Below are 25,013 nucleotides of genomic sequence, written 5' to 3' on the forward strand. Positions count from 1 at the left end.
GATATTGCTGTCTTTAGAATGTCAACAGTAAGACATCCAGCCACATCAATCTTTAGTTTTACTTGCAGTGGGAATCAGCCATCTGTATTGTGTCTATACTAATTGTTAAGGGAGAAAATGAAGGCTGTGTGTCTCCAACCAGCTTGAAAAGCATGGCCTTTGGCATGGATGGGTTGTTTTCTGTAGAGGGAATAGAACATCCAGGTTATCACATGTGTCCCAGGTGTGTCCCTCTGGGAGAGTGTCACGGCCCAGAGATCGGTTAGACTGATGAAGCAAGTCCTACCTGCTGGTGCTGGTTTCCTTCAGGTAGCAGACATAGCCAATGTGCAGGCTCTTTGGACATCCGATGAAATGACAAAAGGGCCTCCTACTCCATAGAATGCTGTGGAAAAACCTGGATAAAGAAAATACAGAACAGATAAATGAGGAACCCTGTGAAATTCCTTAGGGATCACAAACGGCCTGAAGCTCCACCTACACTGTTAGAAGCATTATTGATATTCTATGGGAAGACTGATACAACCCTGAGAAAACCCGGGGTATACCCTGAGAAGTGATTTGGCTGATGATATCCAAGTAAAGCCTGCCTAGTGCTGCTGCTATGCGTCCCTCTCACTGCACACACAGTGAAGCCAAGATAAGAGCTCTAATTCAGGCATGTAGCATCAACTGAAACTAACATTTCTCAGAACCCTTTCAAAGGCTGTATGACTTGCCTGGAGCCAGCAGAGGCTGTTACATCATGAGTAGATTGCTACTCCAAAGAATAGACAATTAAAAGGACAGTATTTCCCATGCTCCACCCTGGTCCTTCCTTAGGTCATATTTATAGTAGTGAGATTAAAGTGTCCTCTTTGAATCCAGGGGGAAGTGTCATGAAATCTGCTCCTTGAGTGAACTGTGCAAACCTTAGTTGTTAGAGTTTCCTTATTGTTCTCATCATATGCCTTCTGTAGTTTACATTAATCTCAGTCCTTTTTGTGTACAGTAAAAGGGTTCCTGCATAGTGGGTGCCTCCTCCAGAAAGTTAATATTTGACAAAGTTTTGGAGAACAAAATGAAGAAAGAAGTAAAGAAGGAGGGGTTGAAACAGAAATCATGCTGAATGAGAAGGACAGAGAAGTAAGAAAACCATGCTGGGTACTTCTGCCACTATAGATAGCTTCTGTTCCTCAAAGCTTGCTCCCTCCTTTCTTCATCCACCTGTTTTGCCAAAGATCTTCTACTTGCCCTGGGATGAGGATGTTTCCAGGATGTGCAGATCTTCTGATATCATTATGTCCAGGTACTCAGCTATGGTGAGCACAGAAAGACAATGGATGGAGAGTATGCCAATATTTATCGTACTCAATGTCTGAAATTACTACTTGAAGAATTGCTGGTTTGGATCTTTCTTCTGTGTGTTCCCCTTGTAACTACTGCTTCAGTCCAGCAGTCCCTCATCTCAAGTCTCCTCTTTTGCTCCAACTCCATACTTCTCTTTGCTCTTTCTTCTCCTTTTCATTTTGCAGCCAGGAGGCATCTGCATAGTTTTCACTTGACCAAATGCTGTGAAAATACTCAGGAAAAACAAGTATTTCTGCTTATTCTGTTACCACACAACTCATCTTTTTAATGATCTGTAAATAAAGATGTCCCTACTGCCATGCCGTGTAACTAACACAACACCAAGACTCATGAAGTACCCTCCTTCTTCACTAGATATTAATATATGGCATGCAAGGATGGAATAGATAAGCATTTGATAATAAACAAATCGTAATCCTACTAAGAGATGTGAAGTAACCCACAGGAATACATGTAGTCTATGAGCCTTTTACCATCAGCCTTTAATTAACTGTTGGTGAACCTAGGAAGATGTCTCAGATGAGCAGGGAAAATTTTCAAATAGCTACCAAAAAGGTAAATAACAACAAGTAGAGCACACAGTGGTTGGTTATGGCTTGATTATTTTGACCGTGTTCTCTAGTCACCATCCCTGTTGCACAGGCAGAGCACTTCACACTCTACTTCCTTTTCCTGAACACTAGATAGACAAAAGGAGAGGAGACAGTGAGATTGAAGCCAAAGAAGACACCTGGCAGCAGCACTGTGAAGATTATGTATCTTAAACATTGACCATGCCTGACTTCCTGTTGCTGCTTGCCAACTCTGTGACTGTTACAGCTGGATAAACAGTCCACATCTAGTACCTGCACATGTGCAGCTGTCTGATTGCAGGACTGGTTACAAATTCCACATTCAGACTGGAAAGTTCCCGTGCATTTTTGCGTATTTCCTGGACAAACAGTGCACATACTATATCTTACAGCTCATGTAAGTTAGTACCTGTGTGTCCCAGACCTCTTAGAATCATAGGATCATAGAAGAGTTAGGGTTGGAAAGGACCTTAAGATCATCTAGTTCCAACCCCCCTGCCATGGGCAGGGACACCTCACACTAAACCATGCCACCCAAGGCTCTGTCCAACCTGGCCTTGAACACTGACAGGGATGGAGCATTCACAACCTCCCTGGGCAACCCATTCCAGTGCCTCATCACCCTCACAGTAAAGAACTTCTTCCTTATATCCAGTCTAACCCTGTTTGAGTTTTAACCCGTTACCCCTTGTCCTGTCACTGCAGTCCCTAATGAAGAGTCCCTCCCCAGCATCCCTATAGCCCCCCTTCAGATACTGGAAGGCTGCTATGAGGTCTCCACGCAGCCTTCTCTTCTCCAGGCTGAACAGCCCCAACTTTCTCAGCCTGTCTTCATACGGGAGGTGCTTCAGTCCCCTGATCATCCTCGTGGCCCTCCTCTGGACTTGTTCCAACAGTTCCATGTCCTTTTTATGTTGAGGACACCAGAACTGCACACAATGCTCCAGGTGAGGTCTCACAAGAGCAGAGTAGAGGGGCAGGATCACCTCCTTCTACCTGCTGGTCATACTCCTTTTAATGCAGCCCAGGATGTGGTTGGCTTTCTGGGCTGCAAGCGCACACAGCCGGCTCGTGTTCATTTTCTCATCCACCAACGCCCCCAAGTCCTTCTCCACAGGGCTGCTCTGAATCTCTTCTCTGCCCAACCTGTAGCTGTGCCTGGGATTGCTCCGACCCAGGTGTAGGACCTTGCACTTGGCATGGTTAAACTTCATAGGGTTGGCATCAGCCCACCTCACAAGCGTGTCGAGGTCCCTCTGGATGGCATTCCTTCCCTCCAGCGTATCAACTGAACCACACAGCTTGGTGTCGTCAGCAAACTTGCTGAGAGCACACCCCATCCCACTGTCCATGTCAGCGGCAAAGACGTTGAACAAGACCGGTCCCAGCACCGATCCCTGAGTGACACCACTCACATGTTCTTCTAGAACATGTTAAATCAGTAGCAACACTGAAATACAGTATCCCCCCATCCCCCCTCCCCCACCCCCATCTGAAGCACAAGGTGAGGCATCACACTGGAGTCTACCAAAATGAGGTGGTGGGGAAATAATGAAGCACTATTAATCAGCATACTTGGCAGTACTGTCATCAGCCAAGTTGCTGTCACATTATTTGCAGTTTCTGGGTGAAGGTGTGCTTGAAGGAAGGATTCGAAAGAGAAAAAAATTGCTCTGGGGATGGAAGGGGACCTTCCCAAATGTAAGAGAAGCAGATGTAGCAGGAAGTGGTGTGTCTGAAAAAGACAATGCACAAGCAACAGATGGTGGCATCAAGAACTCACTGGAGACAGATACCACTCTAGTGCTAGTGAAAAGAAGATGAAAGGTTGTGTGAGAAACTGTGAAAATGTTGTCAATGAAGTTAAAGGTGTTGTATGGGATGTGCTACTGGCACAGCATTGGCCAGTGGAGTTAATAAAAAGAGAGGGATCATATGATGGGGATGGTTTAGAGAGTCCTCAAGAGAGAACCTGCAAAAACTGAACCAGCCAAAGCTGGTAGAGAATCAGGTATTGAAAATTATACCTGCCTTGTGCTCTTTGGCCAGCAGCATCTTGTGGTTTCCATGTATTCTTCTATTTGCTTGTCTTTAGTTGTATAATTAGATCTTAATTTGATCTGTTTCTATAACTAATAAGGAGTAACAAAAAGGTGTTGATAACTTAAGATCTTTTAAAGTGAACAGCTCTCCAGAAACACAAAGCCAGTCTCAGGTTTCTCAGATGGGTGTGTAAAATGTAATATTGCTGCCCCCAGCAAACTGATGCCAAGCTAATGCTAAACCACTGCTGCAGAGGAAACAGTAGATGGAAGGGATAGAGCAAGGAAGGGGAGCCAGACGCTGAGTCCCCTGTGGCTGGCCTTGCTGATCCTTCTGTTGCCAGGAGGAAGGGAGAGTCAGGGCAGGAACTGCTACTTCTTGGATATGACAGGTCCTCCACCCTGCAGAGACTAGCCTCCCTGTTGGCAAGAGTGAACTCTGCATCCCTTTCAAGATGCTGCCATGAACAAAGCAGGCACTGGGGCCATGGCTCTTCATCCATCCTTGGCAGTCCAACACAGCAGCCTCCTTTGCAAATTGCTTAAGCTAGTTCTCATGCTTAGCTTGGCCCTGAAGCTCAAGAAGGTGTTGCGTGTTTCCGATCACACAAGCAGCCAGAGCCCCAGACCTCGGTCTCTGTATGGTCAAGACTTTAAGGTGTAACACCTACATTAGTCACCCAGGATAAGCAAACTAAATATAACTTCCAGTAGATGGCCCATGCTTATGTTTTTTTCTGTTGGGTGTATCCTTCCCTACATTGTACCAGTGGAAAAAACTTTTCATTTCTTATTTCTCTTGCTGCAGCTGAGCAAGATCGTAGCAATTTCCTCCCATGTAAACCCATGTAGCAATAAACTTAAAAGGTCTGTATGGACAAAAGTGCATCAATTACTTTACCAGAATGAATTAAAAAAAAAAAAAAAAAAGCAGAGAAACCCACAGAGCTTGAATGATCAATTTCTTCAGAAGTATGAACCTAAGATAAATGGTACTATTCAGGGTTTAAAAGGGCTTTCTCTAAGGTTTGCTGGAGTTTAATCAAGACACAGCTAGCTTCAGATTTGCTGTGAATACAGTATGAGAAGAATGTGGAAAGGAAAACAAAGATGTACAAACATCAAAACTTATGTGAGGGTGGGGAGGGAGATGGGGAAGTGGCAGCTTTGTGATAAACAATGAGGGTTTAGAGTCTTGATTTGCAGTGACTGCATTTTATGCCTGTCACTGGCAAATTGACATTTTAAAGATATGTTCTTGACTGCTTTTTCATGTCAGTATCTTTGTTCAGGCTATATCAGGGCTGATGAAAGGAATTTCAATTAAGGATGGAGTCCTTTCCTTACTGTATTGAAATGCACAGGGTGGGAGCCTAGGGAGAATGAAGCAATGAAAGCTCTATAGAGAGTTTTTAAGGCATCTTGCTGACACAGGACAAGATAGTTTAGAAATGCCTGGGGCAGTGCACTCTGTAACATGGTTTACTGTGCCTTTACAAAGAAGCAGTGTGCGTTCACCTTAGTGCTTACTGCCTGAGGCCATATATCATTCAAACTGGGGGCTAAGGGCTTAATAAATCCTAATCTAGTTTAGTCCTCAAGGGAACAGCAGTCTGGAGCCATTCAGGGGTGGCAGGGAGGATGGCTGTGTAACCTGGCAAGAAAAGGCTCATTTTTGCCCTGTGAATGTAAACAGTGTCATGGGAAATGAAAGGGTTTGTAAATCTGCATAGCTGTATTGGGAAGAACTGGGATGAAGCATAGTGAAAGCCTTAGGGAAAAGAATTGTGAAAAATAGGTAAGACATGGATGTGAAGATAGTACATAAGGGAGAGAGAAAAACAGGGAAAAAAAACAAAAACAAAAACAATAGAAAGCCCGGGGGTGGGTGGGAAAGAAAGGAATACTAACTGTAGCAGACCACATCAAAATAACTTTTTCTACCTACCATGCAGTCACCTAATATTGGGGGTGAAAGGAAAATCGGTCCCTGCTGAGCACATTCGCGTAGCTATATTTCTCTTTGCATGCATGTCCTTGTCCCTTGTCCACCATTTTCCATCCTATCCCTTTGTGAGAATTTTTGTTCTGCTGATACATCCAGGATGTTCACTAGGATCCCTGGCTTCCTGTGGGCTCCCAGCAGTCGTGATGACCTTCAGAGAAAGCTGATCCACACTCCACTACTATCCACGCATTTAGTGTGCATGTAGCATACACACTGTAAAGACTTTTTAGGACCTCTATCAGTCTATAACAAGTGCCTTTGTTCAGGTCTGAAACTGGAGTAAGCACTGAGGCATTGCTCCCAGACAAAACCTGCACAGAGCCAGAGCTCTGTATCACTGTGGCTAGACCCATAATCAAGCTATGAATTAAAAGCTTTTTTGTGTGTTTGGGCACCACTACAGTCATTAATGTGACAGAGGTGTAGACAGAATTTTCATTCATTGCAATAATTCATCTATTAAGATGATCTGATTTATCAGCAGGAGCCAGAATTACTGCTCGTGTGGTGTATACTCATGCAGATGTTCAGGGCAGAGGCTGTCATGTATGGAATCTTGATCTAAGTATCTGTGTACAACTGCCAAATCTCATGTATGTCACAGAAACCAAAGTGGAGAACCTCCAAATTTTCTTGCAATAGTGAAGCTGTGATGGTGTATCACATTGTTTCCTGAAAAAATAAAAACTAGAACAAGTTTTTTGTGTTTCCTTATTTTCCAGGAAAAAAAAAACAAAAACAAAAACAAAAAAACACAGAAAACATGTGCTTCATTTCATCATAAACCTCCAGGTGATTTTCAGGGTCAGTGGAGATAAAGCTCAAGCTCCCATTCATGAGTACTGGTCATGTAATTAAAATAGAAAGGTATATTTAGGCTTATGCAGTCACCTGTCAGAAATCAGCAGTGCTTTATTGAAGTATGTGTACCCTTCCAGCTGTCTGTCAAATGAAGACAGTTTTCACATCCAAACTCTGAAACATATTCTTCAGCTGGAATAAACTTCTAACAGTCAGCTTGAATTTCTTTCTCTGTTTAATTTGTTAAAAGTTCAAGTACAGAAGTGTAAAGGGTGGGGTTTTTTTATTCCTTATTGGAGGTGGATCGATTTTTTTCTCTCAACATCATTCAAACTTGTTTTTTTCAAATCATACAAACAAAAAATGCCATTGGTCTGAGACCATCCCTGGACTGACTGAAAGAGTTGTAAATCTAAAAAGCAGGTCCCATGTTTTCACCTGGAGTGTGCCTTTGAGGCTGGAAACCAGATCACCCAATTCTCAAGCATTACCTGCTCCTCCCTTCCTGCTCTTTAAGCTGTTATCTCCCTGTTCTCCCTAGAAAGCCAGGATAAAACCTGTGTTCTGGCAACATGCTTTTATCAGTGCATAAGGAAGCAGGGAACTGAACTGTGGAACATACTCCCTCTTCTTCTCTCATGGTGCTACTGGGGGTTACTTTGCTTGTCACTAGATGCTGGCAAAAATGAATCTGGAGGGAAGAGATGAAGCTACCAAAACTGCTGCTGAAAGTGCAAGTGTACTCTGTATGCAGCGCTGGCTGAATGGATTGGGCATGTGGGACCAATGGGAAAAGCAGCTGTTCATGGGAAGAGAAAATGAGCAGAGATGCTCCTCTCTATGAGAAGAGCAAGTGGAGGCAGCAGAAATGACACATTCTGGCTTATGTTCCTCACCAGCTCTCTGCAACTGTTGCCATTACTTGAAACCAAATATTGCACTTTTTAGCTCGACACATTCTGAGAGGAGAAGAGGTGGCACTTCACAGAGAGAGTGTCCTGCTCTCAGTCATTTTGCTGGCAAATGGAATTCCCACACATGGCTTTTAGTCATTGTGGTTTCTGAAAGATCAAACCCTGATGTTCATCATCTAGGGGAACTTAAAAGTCTTTTGCTCCCTAATATTTAAAAAAAAAACAGTACAATTACAGCCAAGAACAGAAGCTTAAAAAAATAGGAACAAGTGACCTTTTAGGAGGTCTCCCAGTCTTGCTTGGAGGCAAACCCATGCAATGTTTAACTAACATGTTTTAACCTGTTCTTAAATACATCTAGTGGGGCAACCTCAGACAGCTCATTCCATTGTGCCTCCATTATTCCTATTGGCAATTCTTCTAATTTCCAAGCTATATGTTTCTACTATTTAGGCCCACCACTACTACCCTTCCTGCAATTGTCATTAAGATTAGTCTCTTTTCATCTTCATAGCAGCTATTTACAGATTTGTCACTGCCTCTGTCAGTCATTTCTTCAGATGTTCCTTCAACTTTTCATTGTCACTTCTCTTTCTGAGTCATCCCTGTTCTTCACCTCTTAAGCTGACCACAACTGTCCTCAAGTGCATAGCCCAGGATCAATATAGCACCCCAGCTGTGGCCTTACTCATGCTGAGTGGAATAGTAGGATGATCTCGCATCTTACAGACCACACTTTCACTGATCTATCCCAGTATGATGTTTGCCTTTTTTTACTCTTTTTTTTTTTGTTATGAAGAGCTGCATGACACTGCTGGCCTTGAGCATGCAGTCCACTCCAACCCCAATACCTTTTCAGCCAACTGCTGCTCGCTCTGCTGGCTCTGCACTCCATTTCTTTGCAATTGATTATTCTCACCAACACGCAGAACATCGCAGTTGTCCTCATCAGGTTGCGTTTATCCTCTTCTAATATGATCAACACACTTGGCACCTGCAGAGTTGCAAACAAACACAACACTGAGTACAGGGGCCATGCTCAGGTCAGCCCTCCCTTTTCAGGAAGCACTTAATATTCTTATTTTCAGGCCCCATTTTGTCTTTAGATGACACATCCTGCCACAGATGTTGGCCAGCCAGGATGGCTAAGAGGGTCTCCTTGAGAGCTCCTTATACTGCTGTGGGTGGGCAAGTGCTCTGCTGTGTGGCAAAATGCCAATCCTACCCCAGCCCATACCCCATGAGTGAGCCCTTTGCACCTCAACATTGAAAAATGATGAGTAGAAGAGCCTCTCACATTTCTTTAAAGGGAAAGAACATTTACCATATTTTTGACTCAACTTTGCCAGAAAAGGGAAAAAAAAAAAAAAACCACCCAAAATTATTTACAATCCTACTAAAAAGTATATTAATTTTCTCCCTTTTTTGCTGAACCTGCTGTGCAACATTCACTGTTATATATGAAGCACTTTAAGGGAAATGTGCTTGCTCAAAAGATGGGATTTTTTTCTGAAGCATACAAAGCTTTCCACAGATTTGCCCCCCATTTTTTCAGAATATCATCCTACTTTATATATAATTGCCAGACTCTACACATCTGAACTCCCTGGCAATACAGAACTGACTAGAGCTAGCACAGTCATTCTTCATACCTCTGTCTGACAGAGGTTTTTAAAGAGACGTTCTGCTAATCACTTTGACTGAAGGAGTCTGGTATATAACTGAAAAGACACTCATTATTTGCTAGTGAAGTAGCAGTAATGAAATTCAGTGACAGTGACATGGAGGCTAAACACAGAAACAGAATAATCCAAGTTACTGTGATAGTAGATTAATGTTAAGTATGCAATTAGATAAGGCAAAATAAATGCAAAAGGAAACAGATGTAAATCAGCTTAATAGTTATTTTGTATCTTCTAGCCAACCATATCTTATTAAGGGTTTGTTACTGTTGTTTTTAAATCTCTACTAACCAAAATGTATCAGTTAGGGAGAGCAGTGATATTTTCCCTTCAGGGTTTACAATGCTGAGGTTTTGCCAAGCTAAGCTGATTGCAGGATGCTAAATAGTTAATGAGGTAACCACAACAACTGCCTTTATAAGAAAGAAAAACAGTAAATGGCCAGATCTTTTTGGCTGAAATCTTGAGGTTTTAAAAATTAGTGCCAAGGTCCTGATAAACTACGTGGTAATATCCTGAGGAAAGATTAGAGGTTTGTGCAGAAGATAAAACCCAAAGCATATGTTTGCCTGCCTTGGCTTTCGCGTATTAATCATAGATATACTGATGGTGTAATTGGAACAATTCTGTGACCATCACGATTTGCTGAGCACCGTCCTACAGCTAAGGACACATTCCTTACTCTCCCACAACCAGAGAATATGAATATCTCACTGCTTTCACGTCATTCAGTAGTAAAACAAGTTTAGTGCTTAAGTCTGTTAGCAAGTAATAAAGACTGGATTCTACAAATACCATAGGACATGACGCCTCGCAGCCCTTCAGAGCAGTGACCAGGCTGACTGATCTGTGTGCACTGATTATCAAGAGAAGACACCTCTGAGTCAGCCTGATTTGCACCAGCAAGGCTTTCAGTGATCATGTTAAATGCCAGAGCTGCATTCTAGACCAGGGGCTTGCTAGCTTCTTACTGTCACCAAAGGTACATCCTGTAGTGAAGGCACTGGTGAATAGGTGAACCAAGAGTGGTAGGTAGCTCTAAGTGTCTGCTGCTCCACTTAGCCATCCTTTTTCAGTCTAACCATAGCCATTACCACCTTGCATTGCAGAGTTGAAAAGCAAAAGAGGAAGGTCTGACAAGTTCAGGAAGACACTGGAAAACTTCCTGTGTGAAACACATAATTTTCATTGGGATCCTTTGTTTTGTAGCAAATATCACTACCATTTCCAAGCATCTCTGTGATTCAGCCTGGGAGGTGTCTGTTTCACAAATTGGTATTATGGTCTATATTTCAAAAGGAAGCTGATAAAACACACTAGTTGCACTGAAATGGGATTGGTTTTTATCTTACAGAAATTAGATGAATTTTGGCTCTGAACTGCTTAAGTACTTAATCTGGTGCTTAGCTTGAAACAGTCCAGTACTTCCATTGCAATGAATAAAATTGTCCACTAAGTTACTTTCCTGTTTTTCTGGACTGGGTCTCTTCAGAGCTGATCATTTAACTTAATTAATACAACTCTAAGTGTAATTTTAGCCTGGTCTAAAAAGAAAGTGGGTTTGAAGGGTAGATCCTGTAGCTTCTTTTATTTTTTTTTTTTTTTTAAATTAAATAAAAAGCTTTCTGCTTCCCACTTTGGACAGAATGCAGTTTTTTGAGGGGTGGAAATTCCATTCTGTCAAATTTCAACAGCGATGGCAACATTCACAGTTTTGTTTGCAGTAATTTTAACAGAAGGATTATTCTTCCCTCTTGGATAAGTTTGTTTCTTGTAAGTGCTTGATGCAGCGCATCCGTTTGGCAATAACCCCTTCATTGGGGAGCTACAATCTGCTGGTTTTGTTTTCTGTTTGAAGCTTCTCAAACTGAAGAAGTCTGGACTTCAATTTATCTGAACCAACATATGTAGGGTTTGCACAGATGTTGAGTCACCAGACCCTCCTTTTCCTCACACCACTTCCCAGGCGTTCCTTCTACGGAAGCATCATAGTCTGGTGAAATAGAGGAGAAAATGCAGCTTCACGTGTCAGCAAAAAGGCTCCTCAGTTAAGAGGGACTCAAGGCAACCTCCCCCCAAAGCCCTGGTGTACATGGTGCATGGTGACCCACTTCTCCAGCTTGAGAGGCTTGGCCAATCTTCACAGAAATCAGTGAAACCAGGTCAATTAACTGCAGTGAAAGACCTGGCCAAAGGAACAAACAGGATGGTGAAGGGGTGTAAGAGATAAAGGAGCTAAACATGGTTTGAGCTGAAGTGTTCAGGGACCGTAATTCATGTGACAAGAGGATAAAGGTGAAGTTCAGTGACAACGTTCCCCTTGAGCCTCTTTTCCCCTTTATGTGCACTATTTAGTGTGACCCAGTTCCCATTTTGGCACTGGGGAAAAGCACGGTCCATTCTGATCACAGTTTTATTTCTAACTCTGCTGGACTGAAAGGAGGCTCCCTATTTACACTGACAAGGAAATGTGTCTCTTAGGGTTAGATGGTGTCTTAACACCACCTTCCTCTTCCCAGCAGTGGCTAGCTCAGCAGGAAGATGTTAAAACAATTGTCTGGGCTGACAGATGTTCAGTCTGACTTCAGATGATGAATAAAACCCTGGATCTGCAAATGATGATAGTGTTCTGATTAAACACTCTCCACTGACATACAGATAGATAAAAAAATATACATTTCTCTAAAAATCTAGAAACCACAGCACAGCCTTCGTTTACCTATGCATGCTAAAAGTTGTCACCAGCTTTGATAAGAGTCTCCTTCCCCAGTGTCTCTCTAAAGGTGGTCCAGCCTATCCTCCACCTTAAGGGAAGTCCTCGGGATGTCATTACAGCCTCTCAGTTTGGAGGCATGGGGCATTGCCTGTCATGTCTTATTGCTTCAGCGCTATGACAGGAACTGCATTGCTGAAATACGAAGATGATTGAAATGTTAATTGCTTCTAGGAGAATGTCAGCAGCAGCATTTGCTTGGCTGAAAGAAAACCCCCAGGGCATTTACCTGAAGGCAGATGAGGATCCTGCTTATCCTCCTTACACCCGGGTCAAAGCAGAGCAGCTCCATTGACTTCAGCTGAGCTTGTGTTTTTTTCCCCTGGAAAAGAGAGAGGTCAGAATCTGTTCTCTGTTCATTAGTACAGCCTGACATGGAGAAACTAACTTAGCAAGACGGGAAGTCAGCCATGAAATAAACTGTTAATATAAGTAAGGAAGCAACGACAGACATTAGAATTACTGCTGCTGTGCTCATGTTTTGTGAGATGACAGAATTCCAGCAGATCATTAGCAGGGGGCAAATGCAGAAGCCCTTAGGCTAGATCTTGCCATTGCTCCCAGTAATTGCCTTTTAAGCAACTGGGAGTTTTTGGGTGAAAGGTCTTGTGCAACCAGAATGAACATTTTGTGACAGTCAGTTTTTCTGACTGTAAGTCAGAAGCATAGAGACCCTAAATACACACAGCCTTGTTAATCCTAACAAAGTAACACAGACTTGTAGAGGCTGCTCTCCTTAATTTCGTTGTAGCTCATACAGCCAATAAACAGATCATGCTAGCTTATTGCAAAGATACATTTTCTTTACACACAGATGGTATTGGAAAACATCTCTGTATATAAAATCTGTAAATAAGCAATGAATTAGTTATCTGGTACTCAATGAACTAGTTTTCTGTGCAATACCCCCAACAGGAAGCAAAGTGTGTGTAGTGACTAAAACCAATATTATTACTTGCTTAAATAGAGCAGTGCATCCTGTTGTTGTGAAGAGTAAGCTTTGACTGGAAAGGACTGTTATTGCAGCTTCAAATCATTCAAAACACTTTTTTTTTTTACTATAAAAAAAAGAGTAACTTTTATTCAGTTCTAAGCAACAACTGTTGGCATATTTCCTTACAGAAGACACTGTTGTGTCCAGCTATTACTCAACCACTAGCATTAGAGACGTTGAAGTTGCAGGAAACACAGTTCATCTTTTGCGTAGTTAGAAAGCAGTTGGCTTCCCAGTTACACTGGAAACTGAACTTGCAGCAGGGCAGAAAACCACAATTCACAGAGGAAAAATAATAGTTGATATATGAATATCTACCTAAAGACTAATCAGCAGAACAAACAAGATGTGAGGAAGATGACCCACATGATGCTGTTTGGAGGAAATTAGTCACCAGTATCCGCTTGCTTCCTTTTGTTTTAAAACATCACATCACTGCCTCTTGCCAATTTAGTTGAGAATGGGTTAATACAATCTGTTGTGAATAAGAAATTAAGCTGTTTCCAACAGCCAGGCTGTATTTTACAGGTGCCTGATGTTGACCATGTGCTTGTTGGCTTTCAAGGGTTAGGGCTTCAGGCTAGCATTTAATTCCAGGTGTTACTGCACATCATGAAGTGCTAAGGATCCTAGCAAGCATCAGTGCCATGAAAGACAGTCATGACAAACTGGGGGTAGAGGCAGGATCAAGTTTGCTTTGTGCATGGTCGCAGCATACCTTTTGTATTTTTCTGCCATATTCACTGTATCACTGAGCATACCTTTAAAAGTTTTCTCCCACTACCGGCTTCATTGCATACTATTTAGGGAGGATAACTGGCTAAATATTGCAGTGAGATAAGCCTCTCTGGATCTGAGGTAACTGCACTGCCTCTGACTTCCTGCTTAATTACACCAACGCCTAAGCAAGAGCAATGGTCCTTCTCATGCCAACTGTGTGACGTACAAGCAATAACTCTGAAAATGTGTATTTTCTTCCTTCTCTGTCAAGAAACTAGGTGTAAAACATTCTGGACACCAAGTACTACAGGACATTTGTAATAAAAAAGGCCACAACATGAGTCCAGGACCCACTGATGTGGGAGTGAAGGTTTTTGCCATTCGTTTCACCATTGCTGGTAGTTCTTCTGTCCCAAATCCACAGGCAAGACAGGACAGAACTGGTGCTTGGGAGCCTCATGGGTGATATGACTTCTCCTTAAAGGTGATTATTTGCAGTTTATTTTCAAAAAGCCAAAGCATCTCTTAATTGTCAATGTGTGCTGCTCTGAGGCTGGCAGCCCCTTTGCTTCTTTGGTTTCAATTAGGCTCCAGCCTCTAGCACATTAGCTTGATTGCAGATGTCCACTTTTATTAGTCAAAGACCTAACTAACACTTTGTACTTCCAGCTTTCTGGCAAAAAAATGATCCAGACTCACCATTGTTTCACACCAGGCTTCTCCAGACCACAGCATCTACTAATACATGGTGCTTTGGAGGCTATAGCCAGCTACGTCCACTACAGTGCAAATGCCTGTGGTTTACTGAGCTAGAAACCACAGCCAAAGCAGTCCGTTTTGATGTGTAAACCAAAAGAAAGGTCAGCATGCTGCTGAGCAGACAGACACCAACACCAGTGACGTGTGTAGGAGCTGGGAAAAGCATCAACCTCTGCTGGTGAATATGATGACACAGCCATCTGCTGCCGGGCTGCTTCGGCAGGTCTCATCTTTCACCCTGTATGCTGCTTTGGCCTACTCAATATGGACACCCATTTCTGTGAGCAAAGAGCAACTCTGGCAGAAGTTTTGGGGTTGTCAACCTTTGGGTTTGGTTTTCAAGCTACAGTTTTCAAATGTAGCTGTTTCACTGAAAGGAAAGAAACAAAGGACGCTCAACCCAAACCCTAAAACTTTGTTTTAAAGGTTTGAGAAAAATGCTGCTTTCTTCCAGCCCCCCAGGAAATGACTCAGAACTAGAGAAACATTAAAAAAAAATAAAAATGAGCTTGTCTGTTAGTATAAAAATCGATTTAAAAAAAACAAAACAACACACCAGGAGATGTGCAGCTGTCTTGGCTGAATTAGTGTCCTAGCAGTGGTCTTCCCTTGTCTTGCCTCTTTCTTCTTTGGCCTCCTACCCCACAGCTGTGTCTGCTCTGCTCCCTTCTCTTCCAACTGCTACTTCTTTGAACAAATCAGTGCTACTAAGAGTCATATCAAAGCCAAGCTCCAGCTCTTTCACCTCATCTCCTGGTGTCAGAAGCTCCTGTGGAGCCACCTCTCTGAGCTCACCTCATCTTTCCTCAACCATGATCCTAGGATCGGAGCCCAAGTCTTCCTGGTCCTGTAGGATTTCAAGACAGAGGGAAGGCTGCTGCCAGCAGGGAACAGGATCTTCTCCCCTCTTTTCCCTGAAGCCATGATTTGGTTGTCCCAGCAGTAGACTGTCTTAAGCAACTACTTACTGGTTCTACTGGGTGGGTATATCCTTTAAACCCCATGACTCTTCAAATGCTCATAAACAATGCAAATATTTTTCTGTGATTGCTACCCACCCAACATTTTCAGCCTTGGCTGTCCACCAAGACCAGGAGGGATCATACCAGTCTCTACAAATCACCATGCTTCAACACTACACTGTATCTGGACATGGAGGGAGATTTCTGTGTTACCCATTTAGCCAGCACAGGGTCCTGCGGAAAGGGCTAAAGAGAGCTTTGGGAATGGGCCTGATCCTTGCCATGTTTGGCATCTCCCAGCAGTTGTAGCTGCAGATGAGGGCAGCACATGGTCAGGGGGTAATGAGGTCTAGAGTATGCATCTGGTGTGGATCACAGCCTGACTTCACTTCCTTCCTCTGGCTCTCTTGTTGCACTCTGCCTGACCATTTCGCCCAGGCCTGGCCCTTTGCCAGCTGGTACCTAGCTTCATCAGGGCAGAGCCAGAGATAGCACTGGCTTCCCAACATGTGGGATAGCTGGTAATCGCTCCATTGAGCCTTTGTGGGCATATTTTCTTTCTCAGGAGCCATCAGGTCTCCCCAGTGGCATCTGGAGAGCATCCAGAGCTGAGGGAGCAGAACAGGCTCTTCCCTGTTATACCTGCCTGAACTGGAGACCGCAACCAGTAAAACAGAGGAAGAGTTCCATCCGCTTGGCCCACAAGGCTCCCTTAAAAGCTGGAGACAGGAAACATTATCTATTGGGGACTGATCAGGTTTTGTGCTACAGAAGCTCTAGAGGCTCCCACTGACATCCTGCTCCTGTTATTCTGGGCAGAGCCACCAGATTGAAAACAGTCCTGGCTGCAAAGACTTTGCAATTGAACCCAACTACATGAATAAATAGGGCCTGCTCCACCAACAGACCTACAGCGGAAGGGCTAGACTCTTCCCATTTAGCCAGGGCTACCAGGGATCACTGTATCTGTGCAACCTGCCCAGTCTAGTCCAAGTCCAGTCCTTGACCATGGAGGACTTTACTGAGTCAGTACCTGGAAGGACAGCAGCAAAGCTAGAAGAAACACAGGTAATTTCAGCCCTCCATTCCCTCCCCAATAGCTCATTTGACTTACAGTTTTGATGCTTAACCTCATCATCTTTAGTAATTCCCACAGATAACAAAGCTAGACAAACACTGAGGCTGGGTAAGAGAGAAGGACCTAAACTCAAGGTCAAAGGGTGCAGGTCCACAGCACAGCCAAGTGCTGAACCTAGGTCATCTCAAACTCAGTCCTGTGCCCAGCCTGCTGAGCAACACCACTTCTCATGCTTTACCAGCCTGCAAGTCTTTTACTTACATATTTAGAAAAGGGTTCACTTGATTTTTCAGTAAATACCTGTTGCTGGTGATGATGGCATTGAAAAGTTCTTTGACTATAGCTGTGCTCCTGCAGCTTCCTCAAAAAAAGGCTTGAAATAATCCACATTAAATCCAGGCATCTGCCCCAGTGACTCTCCTGGTAAGATACAAGGCAAAGAAAACAGTTTGGGATTAGGTTCTGCCAGATCTTCCCCCTCTTACTCATATCTTTTATACTCCTCAAACCTGTACAAGGGTACACAAGAAAGGTTCAGTTGCATTTGACCTCTCTGTATAAAACAATACAAGTTGGTACTTCATTTATGGCAAAAATTGCAAAAATCTAGATATATAGAGAAGCATTGTCAGATATCCATCGGTATCCGTCAATACCATCAATAACCAATCCCACTTTTATTTAATTTCAAAGTCACTAGTATGTGCTTGATACTAGACCTGCATGTTACTAGGCTTGCTATATTTATTCAGGAGGGATAAGGGGGAAGAAAACCAAGGGGAGATTAACCATTTATGGAATATTCCTGAAGTATTTTATTTTTATTCATGCTTAAATGACAGGAAAAATGTTTTGGCATAGCAATTTTCTGGGGTTTCCCGATTGGAATAAGAACCTCTCGAACTATGCAGACCTATCTGTCTGTGACAGTAGTGCTTCTTGTTGTTGAACAGAAAAGACTGTGTTAATTGCCATGAAGTGGAAACTGTGCTATGGTATCTTGGCGGAAGCCATATATGATGAAGAGCTGCTTGTTCTGCTGGACTTGCACTACTAATAACGTACATGAGTCTACTGGACTATGTGCCTTTTAGGAGTCAGCTGTAACTGAAGAACCTGTGTGGTGTTGGTGTGGATCACTTGTTAATCAAAATCTGACAGCTGAGCCCAGGATGGTGCAGTGAGGAGAGTCAGCTGGGGCAGGCAGAGGAACAGGAAGAGGCTCTCCCCATGCCAAGTGCTGCCTGTGCTGATCCGCCTCTCAGACAGCATTAGTATGAGCCAGATCCAGAGCACACAGAGACTTGTGGCTGCCTGGATCTGGCATCCTCCTGTGGTCTGAACCAGGACACCAGGGCAGAATTAACCAACCTCAGGATCAGTCAAGCACATGCACTGAGCAGCTGTAACAAAGTGCTTATCAGTCTCTCATTACTAAAGAGTATTCTCTGATGTCTGCACCACTTGCAAAACCTGGAACTGGCTGGGTTTGTTCTTCTCTTGTTCCTCCCAGAAGGTATATGCGTTGTCAGCACTACTTAACCATTCCAAGGAAGAGATGAACTTTCCTGAGAGGAAATCAGTGTTTCATCTCCACCCAGAAAAGCAGCAGGACTGGATCAAATCCACAGTCTGAGGCCTGCGTGTAAGCTCAGGGGCATGGCTAGTGAGCATGGCTTGTACCAGCCCTTTAAGTCCAGATGAAAGGCTCATGAAAAAGACTTAAACCCCTGTGTTTCCGTACTCCCACTGTGAATCAGAGGATGCCCAGCCTAACTTGCCTCCCCCCATCCCTTTCTTTCCCTTTGGCTTCCTGCCATTGTCTTTGGCAGAGCTGGGCTGGCTGTGGGAGCCCAGGGAAAGGGGGCACTTGCTTCTCTTGCCCACTGTACTATTCGTAACTCTTTCAGGTACTTTCCAGCCTATTCCAGTTTTGCTTGAGTGTGTATATACGCACAGACATGAGTGTACACATTTATACATGCACACACGCCTACTTTAGACTTGTATTCCTGCATATACACACACTTGTATGGTGACCTTGGTCCTTCAGAAAGTGCGTCAGACTCATTTCTGCCGTGCTCATGTATTTCCATCCACAAACATACAACTCCCACCACTTTTCCTGCAGAATGATGACGCAGAAGGGTAGGATGAACACACCGTGGGAGTGTAACCGGGCACTGCCTTTCACACTGGCACCACCACATGAAAGCTGTAAGGGGCAATGAATGGCCAACCTGGGCTTGTCTTTGATGGTGTGTAAGCAGCTTGTCACAGCTCAGCTCCTAATTGCTGTCTCCATCCAGGAAGGACCCTGAGCACCTACACAGTTTTTGCAACAGCAAGCCTTCAGGCCAGGCTCTTGGGCTCCCCAGAGCTTTGTTTAATGCAACAGAGCCCTGGGTACCCGGGAGCAGCTTTCAACATCCTCCCTCCCCTACAGGCAAATCCTGGAAGCAATCCAGCCGCTGGAAGCTGCTTCAGTTTGTGTCAGCAGTACAGGTCCCCTCTGCTGCCTGCATGCACCGTCCTTCAGTGTCACAAACACATGCACTTCCCAAACTCCTCTATTGCTTGGGAGACCCTGGATCCAGGAGCAAGTTCCTGTAACTGTAGATTTTCAGGCTGCTGAGGTCGGCTTTTCTTCCCTTTCCTGTTCCTGGGACAGGCCAAGGCATCTGGCTTTCATTAGCTGTCGGTGCTCTACTCTAGGAAGCAGTTTCTAGTTTGGGAAGGACTTCTTGCTTTTCACATCTTGCTTTGAAGAACCTACTATTTAAAAGAAAATGTTTTCTCATCCAATGTCATCACTGGTAACACTGAAAGGCTGCTTTCAGCTTGCCGGAAACTGGCCTCAGGGAGACTTCAACACCTGCTAAAATCCTGCCCTGAGCTGGGGCCTCTACAGAAACCTTCCACCACAGTCCTTGTCAGCAAAATTCAGAGCCAGTCCATCACCTCAGACAGCATGTGAGGGAGCTGGGTGCTCTTCCTCCAACCTCAGTGTACGGGAGAGCAGATGAGCCTCACATGAGAAAGCCAGTTGAGACAGACCCATCAGCAACAGCTGCTAACAGCTGCCCAGCTGGGATGGGGCTGGTGAGCAGCCAGCATCTCCTTGTGAACCCAGCACAGATTCCCCATCCCACTGTGCAAGGCTTCACACCGTGTAAAGCTCATCTTTACCCCTGGTGTAACATACAGGAGAGGCCCAGACCTGCTCCCCTGGGTGAGCTGAACAAATCTACTGATGTACCAAGGCCATATAAGAGGTTACATCCGTTTCACCACTAATGCTGGGGCCCTGCACAGCCAACATCAGCTCCAAATCACTGCACACAGGGCACACATCACACTGAACACAGGCAGAGGCACTTTCTCACCCACTGGGTGGGGTTACCCCCTAGAGACAGATCAGACCAGAAGGGGCTGGGAATGGGAAAAGGGAGGGAAGGAAAAGGGGAAAATCATGGAAGCAATGGTCCCAGCAGGAAAACACAGATAAGAAATTAGCCATGAAAACTCCCTCCCTGTGATTTGCTCTATGAGAAATATCCGCTCTCAGCCTTGCCAACACAGTGTTTCCTTTAGCTTCCAGTACTCAACCTTTCTGCCTGCCCACACTAAGGTATTCCTGCTTAATTAACACACCTGGAATTTCTGAACCACTTTTCATTTATTTCACTGGGACAGAGACTGCCTTTTCATTCTCACTGTCCACTGCCTAAAACAAGAGCAGGAGCATGGCTCGCAAGCTCCCGCCCAGTCACACTGAACAAAAAATGAAATAATACATTACCAGCAATCAGAGCCAGAGCTGAGCTGAGCCTTTTCACAGTGCTCGGTTCATCACTTACTGCTGTCATTCAGACTCCAGCCCCAGAAGACCTCTATGGACCTTAAAAACCCTGTGGGATAAGCTTGCTGCCAGTGACACAAGAAGGTGAATGTTTCACATTGTTACCATGCAGCCGGCAGCACAGGAACAGCATACTGGATCTCCAGCCCTGCACAGGGGGTCCTTTCTGGGGAACCCAGTTCTGCATGTAACTGCTGGAGAGGAACAGAAAATACTACTGATAAACTCTGCAGAAACAATGTGAGACATGCCTAAGAGCAAGGCAGAGAGCTGAGACATGCTGTCACACTCTGCTCCTGTGGATAAAGCTTTCTGCTGCTTTAGAGCAGAGTGCTGAGTGGTGGGATCAGAGAAATGCTGTCACTCATTGATTGCTTTAACACCAAAGCCTGAACTGAACTGTTTGAAAGTGAGAAATTTCACTATTCTCTGATGCAGCTGTGCCACACACTGGAGCAAAGGGAAGTAATTTGAGTCCTGGACTGCCTGTGCCACCTACACAGCCAAGTGAAGGGCCCTTGGCAGTGACCTAGGGAGCAAGTACAGCAGTGATTTTAGTTTTAAATCATCCATGAGTCCCACTGAAATCTGAAACATTTTGTGGGAGATGAATCAGCTCAAGCAAGTGCCGGGGCATTGCACTTACCCCACACCATGGCTTTTGATCCTATCAGAGTGGTAGTAAATAGCAACCAGTCCTCTGGCTTTTTTATAACAAAACTTAGCAAAAATTCATTGCATCAGATGTGTTTTGGAGGATGGGTCGCACTGGCGTTAAATACATCCCTTGTTCTTCTGTACCCTGCAATGTTCAGGCAGAAAAGGAGGATTTTAATAAAAGAATAAAGCTCTCTTGTTGGGTGGTTGGCTGTGTCCAACCAGGCAAAACACACCAGGCAAAGCTTTGTCTTCCCATAATACAGGCAAAATGAGAAAACATACTGAACATTGAGGGTGGTCAGTTCTCACTGTTATTCAGGACTCATTGATTGGTAGCTTTGATTCCTACAGTAAGCAGGGAAGGAGTTGTTCAATGGCTGAGGAAACCTCAGGAAACCTCATAAGGTGAAAAGAAAGGTGCTTTTCCCATCTGCTATATCAGCATCAGCCTATCCATCCCCGAAACCAGGTCTCAGGGAAGCCACGTTGGAAATTAGAGGCTTGTAAAGGGAAAGAGGCTCCCTGTTCAAGGAACAATGACCTTGGTCATGTCACCCAGAGCCCCCAGACATCAAAATTTCAGGGATTATTTTGGTTTTCCTCATTTCCCTGTTTTCTGTTTGCAAAAGTATTGTTTTGGAGGAGGGATTTAAGATTTGTGCTTACAAATAAAATAGAATATAACTTGCATAATGGGAGCAGTTCAGTTTTACATGGTTGTCTCTTCATGTTTACACAGCTGGCCAGATACCATTAAAACATTTTTTCTCAGGAGGCAGTGTGGTCTAGTGGAGTGAGCATGGGCCTAGGAGTCAGGAACTCCCACATCGTAATTTTGGGTCACCAGTGATTTTCTTTGGTGCTCAGAGAGCGTCATTTAACCCCTGTGTATGTCAGTGTCCCAGAAAGATACTTCCTCATCACAGCTTGATGTTGGGGATCAATGTGGTAGTCCTGGGGCAGGAGAGGACTAAGGTCCTAATGTGGTACCCAGGGTCATCAAATAAAGACAGCAGAGGGATACAGTGGCTCTTTCTTCTCTGTCTTCACCTCTTGTGGGTTTGACTTAGCTGGTCTCTGAATCAGAAATGATGCATCTGACATGGTCTTGCACAAGTCTTTCTGCTCCAAATTGAGATCATCCCTAACTGCGCTGCAATAGTTTGTCACTTTTCCTAGTAGTGAAGGAACACAAGCCTTCTTGGTAAGCCCACCACAGCTTTGTGGATCCTCAGTGAAGTGAGAAAGCAAACAAGTAGCAGCACTGACTTTTAGAAAAGGAAATACTAATGATCAAAAAGCATCGATTTCCAAAAAGCTGATGAGCATATCAAATATTACACTTGAACAGGAGCTTGCACGGTGATGGGATTGGACATACTGTGAAAGAACTGGCTCTTGTTCTAGCTCAGACAGTTAAAAATCAAACTCTAAACTGATACTGAACTGTGACACCACTGGAAATTAGAGCCTTCCTTCTTAGATTCCTTCAATTCAGGATACTTTTGCCATAGCACTGAGATTACAGAATAGACCACATTATCTGGAAACTGCATGTTCACCAATCCATATCACTTCTGGGTGACAATGATGGAAATAATCCTACAGGAAGATGTTTTGGCAGGTAGCTAAACTGTGATCTTACCCATTAAACATCCTTGTTGTTTACTTCTCCCACTGTTGTTACGTCTGGTAACTGCTTTGTGTTTCACTCTGCTGTTAATAATGGTTTTATGTGATGGAATACTGGAGATCATCCAGCAAAAAAATGCTCCAAATCAGGCAAGAGCTATTTTGTTAATAATGGTTTTATGTGCAGGGAATACTACACAGGAATGTGAGGCGGGCTTTGAATGTCTCCAGCAAAAAAATGCCTCCAGTGTTCTGTCAATCAGGCAAGAGCTATTTTGTTGCTTCACTCTAGTTCCTTTCTTCCCTCTCTTGGTTTCTCAGGGCCTGTAATAAAAAGGAAAAGTTCCTTGCAAAACTCAGGGACTGGCCTTGCTGATAGACTGTGTCTGGAGTTTTGTCAGCAGCTTGAGGGGAATTTTGTCAACAACTTGAGTCACTTTAGAAAAGGTCTGCTCTTTGTAAAGCAAACTTCTGCAAAGGAGGATGGGTGTGGGAACAGCACAACATCAGACAGGCAGCATGGTACAAGTGCTTTCTCAGGGCTTCTGGATGCAGGGAAAGGATGTGTCAAGGCAAGAGGGAGACAGAATTGGAGGTGGCCAAAGCCTGAGACAGTCTTGCAGGCTGTGTCTAACCTGCCGAGGAGGCCATGGGACTTTGTAACTGACTTGGGGTCAGTGACCATGCAAAGGGTCTTGGTGCCTCCTCTGACTCCATGGTTGTGCCAAACACTGGCGCTGACCCCACTGAATCCCAGGAACGCTGGAGGTACAGGACCCATGGACTCTTCCACCCTGGTGAAGCAGGGATCTCCCCAGCCTCATACCTGGTCAACCAAGGCTCTGTCCAGACAAGGATGGAGACAGCAGGACCCCACTGGCAGCCTTTTCCCATGCTGCACAAGCTCTCTGAGTGAAGAAGTTTTCCCAAATGTCCAGACTGAACCTCCTGAGCCACAGACTGTGGCTGCAAAGCCCCACTGCAATCCAAGGTTCAGGGATCAGACCTTCTGCTCCGTTACTGCTAAGCTCTGAGGCTGGTGAGGAACAGAGGAAGGTGGCAGCAATCTTAGCAGCATTTCTGGACACATTTGAGAAAAGTACAGGTTTTTAACTCATTTTCATAGGTGATGGGGAAAGATTTTTAAAATGGAGTGTCTTCCCTTCATGAGGAACAGCCAAAAGAAACAGAGATTTCCTCTTCTGGATGGCAGATCTTAACAGCAAAGGAATTTGAGTCTTCAGGGTATCTTTAACCCAATATTAGAACCTCCTGGAAGCAGGAGTTATTAATGGACTTGTTGCTGGAAGCTCAGCTCGAGTGTTTAAATGACTGTGAAACATACTCCTGATGGGGGAACAAGCACAAACCCAACAGCAAATAGGACTGTGTTATGGGATATTCCCACCCCTGCTAATAAAGTTCTCTTTTCAACGCTGACGTCTTGGGCTGGTTTTAAAACAGTCTTGTAAAAGTGCCTTATGTTTTGTAAGTGACACCTTATGAACATGGGTGCAGGGGATAAATGGGGATTTTACAGACCTGACAGAGGAAATCTGCTGCCTGAGCTCGGGGTGGGTGCGCGGTCTGCCATGAAGTGTTATCGGCATCTACAGCTATCTATAAATATCCAATACTACCACTTAGGGAATTAGGGGTTTTGCCTTTTAGTAGCCTTATTAATCTAATTGACACTTTCAGTGGGTTTGCTCGGGTATTTCATTACCAGATGATGTATCCAGGTCAACCCTCCCAGGCTGGTGCAGAACCTCACTCCCTCAGCAGGGTCTGAATATCTAGGTCAATTCGCATAACTTTAATGAATCTTTAGAACTAAAATGATTAAAGTGACAACTTGCATGGACTCCCTGCTGAAGTCTCTGACCTTAAATCATGGAGGTCACAAAAAATATGTTAAGAATCTAAATAAACTCCAATTCAGAAGTCCTCTAGATTAAGCATCTCTGTGCAGTGGTGGCATCAATATGGCTTAAAGGAAGAGCACACCACTTTATAGTTTCTCAAGAACTAAAGCATTTCATAGGAATTTCACAGATTTCAATAAATACCTTATCTGCCTCAACCCCATCAAATACATTTTTTGGAAAGATAATGGGAAAGAGAAGCACTTCAAGTTCAGAGGTATCAGTTCTGCAAATTCTTCATAAAGCCATAACTGTCTGGTTTCAGGGTTGCACAGAATA

The 25,013-nt window shown here is 44.1% G+C and overlaps 1 long non-coding RNA gene across 1 annotated transcript; it reads right to left on the bottom strand.

Annotated features, from left to right (window-relative positions):
- Positions 1-7,909: 7,909 nt before the first annotated feature.
- On the bottom strand, positions 7,910-12,911 carry LOC134167128 (uncharacterized). The gene is made up of 3 exons (XR_009966096.1): positions 12,372-12,911; positions 12,089-12,277; positions 7,910-8,681 (listed from the first exon to the last, which is right to left on the bottom strand). It is a non-coding gene; the product is annotated as an uncharacterized LOC134167128 (long non-coding RNA).
- Between the last annotated feature and the right edge of the window lie 12,102 nt (positions 12,912-25,013).

This window comes from Pezoporus occidentalis, unplaced genomic scaffold (assembly GCF_034315485.1).
Source record: "Pezoporus occidentalis ecotype Australia unplaced genomic scaffold, CSIRO_AGI_Poc_V1 ctg11, whole genome shotgun sequence".
NCBI classification, from domain to species: domain Eukaryota; kingdom Metazoa; phylum Chordata; class Aves; order Psittaciformes; family Psittacidae; genus Pezoporus; species Pezoporus occidentalis.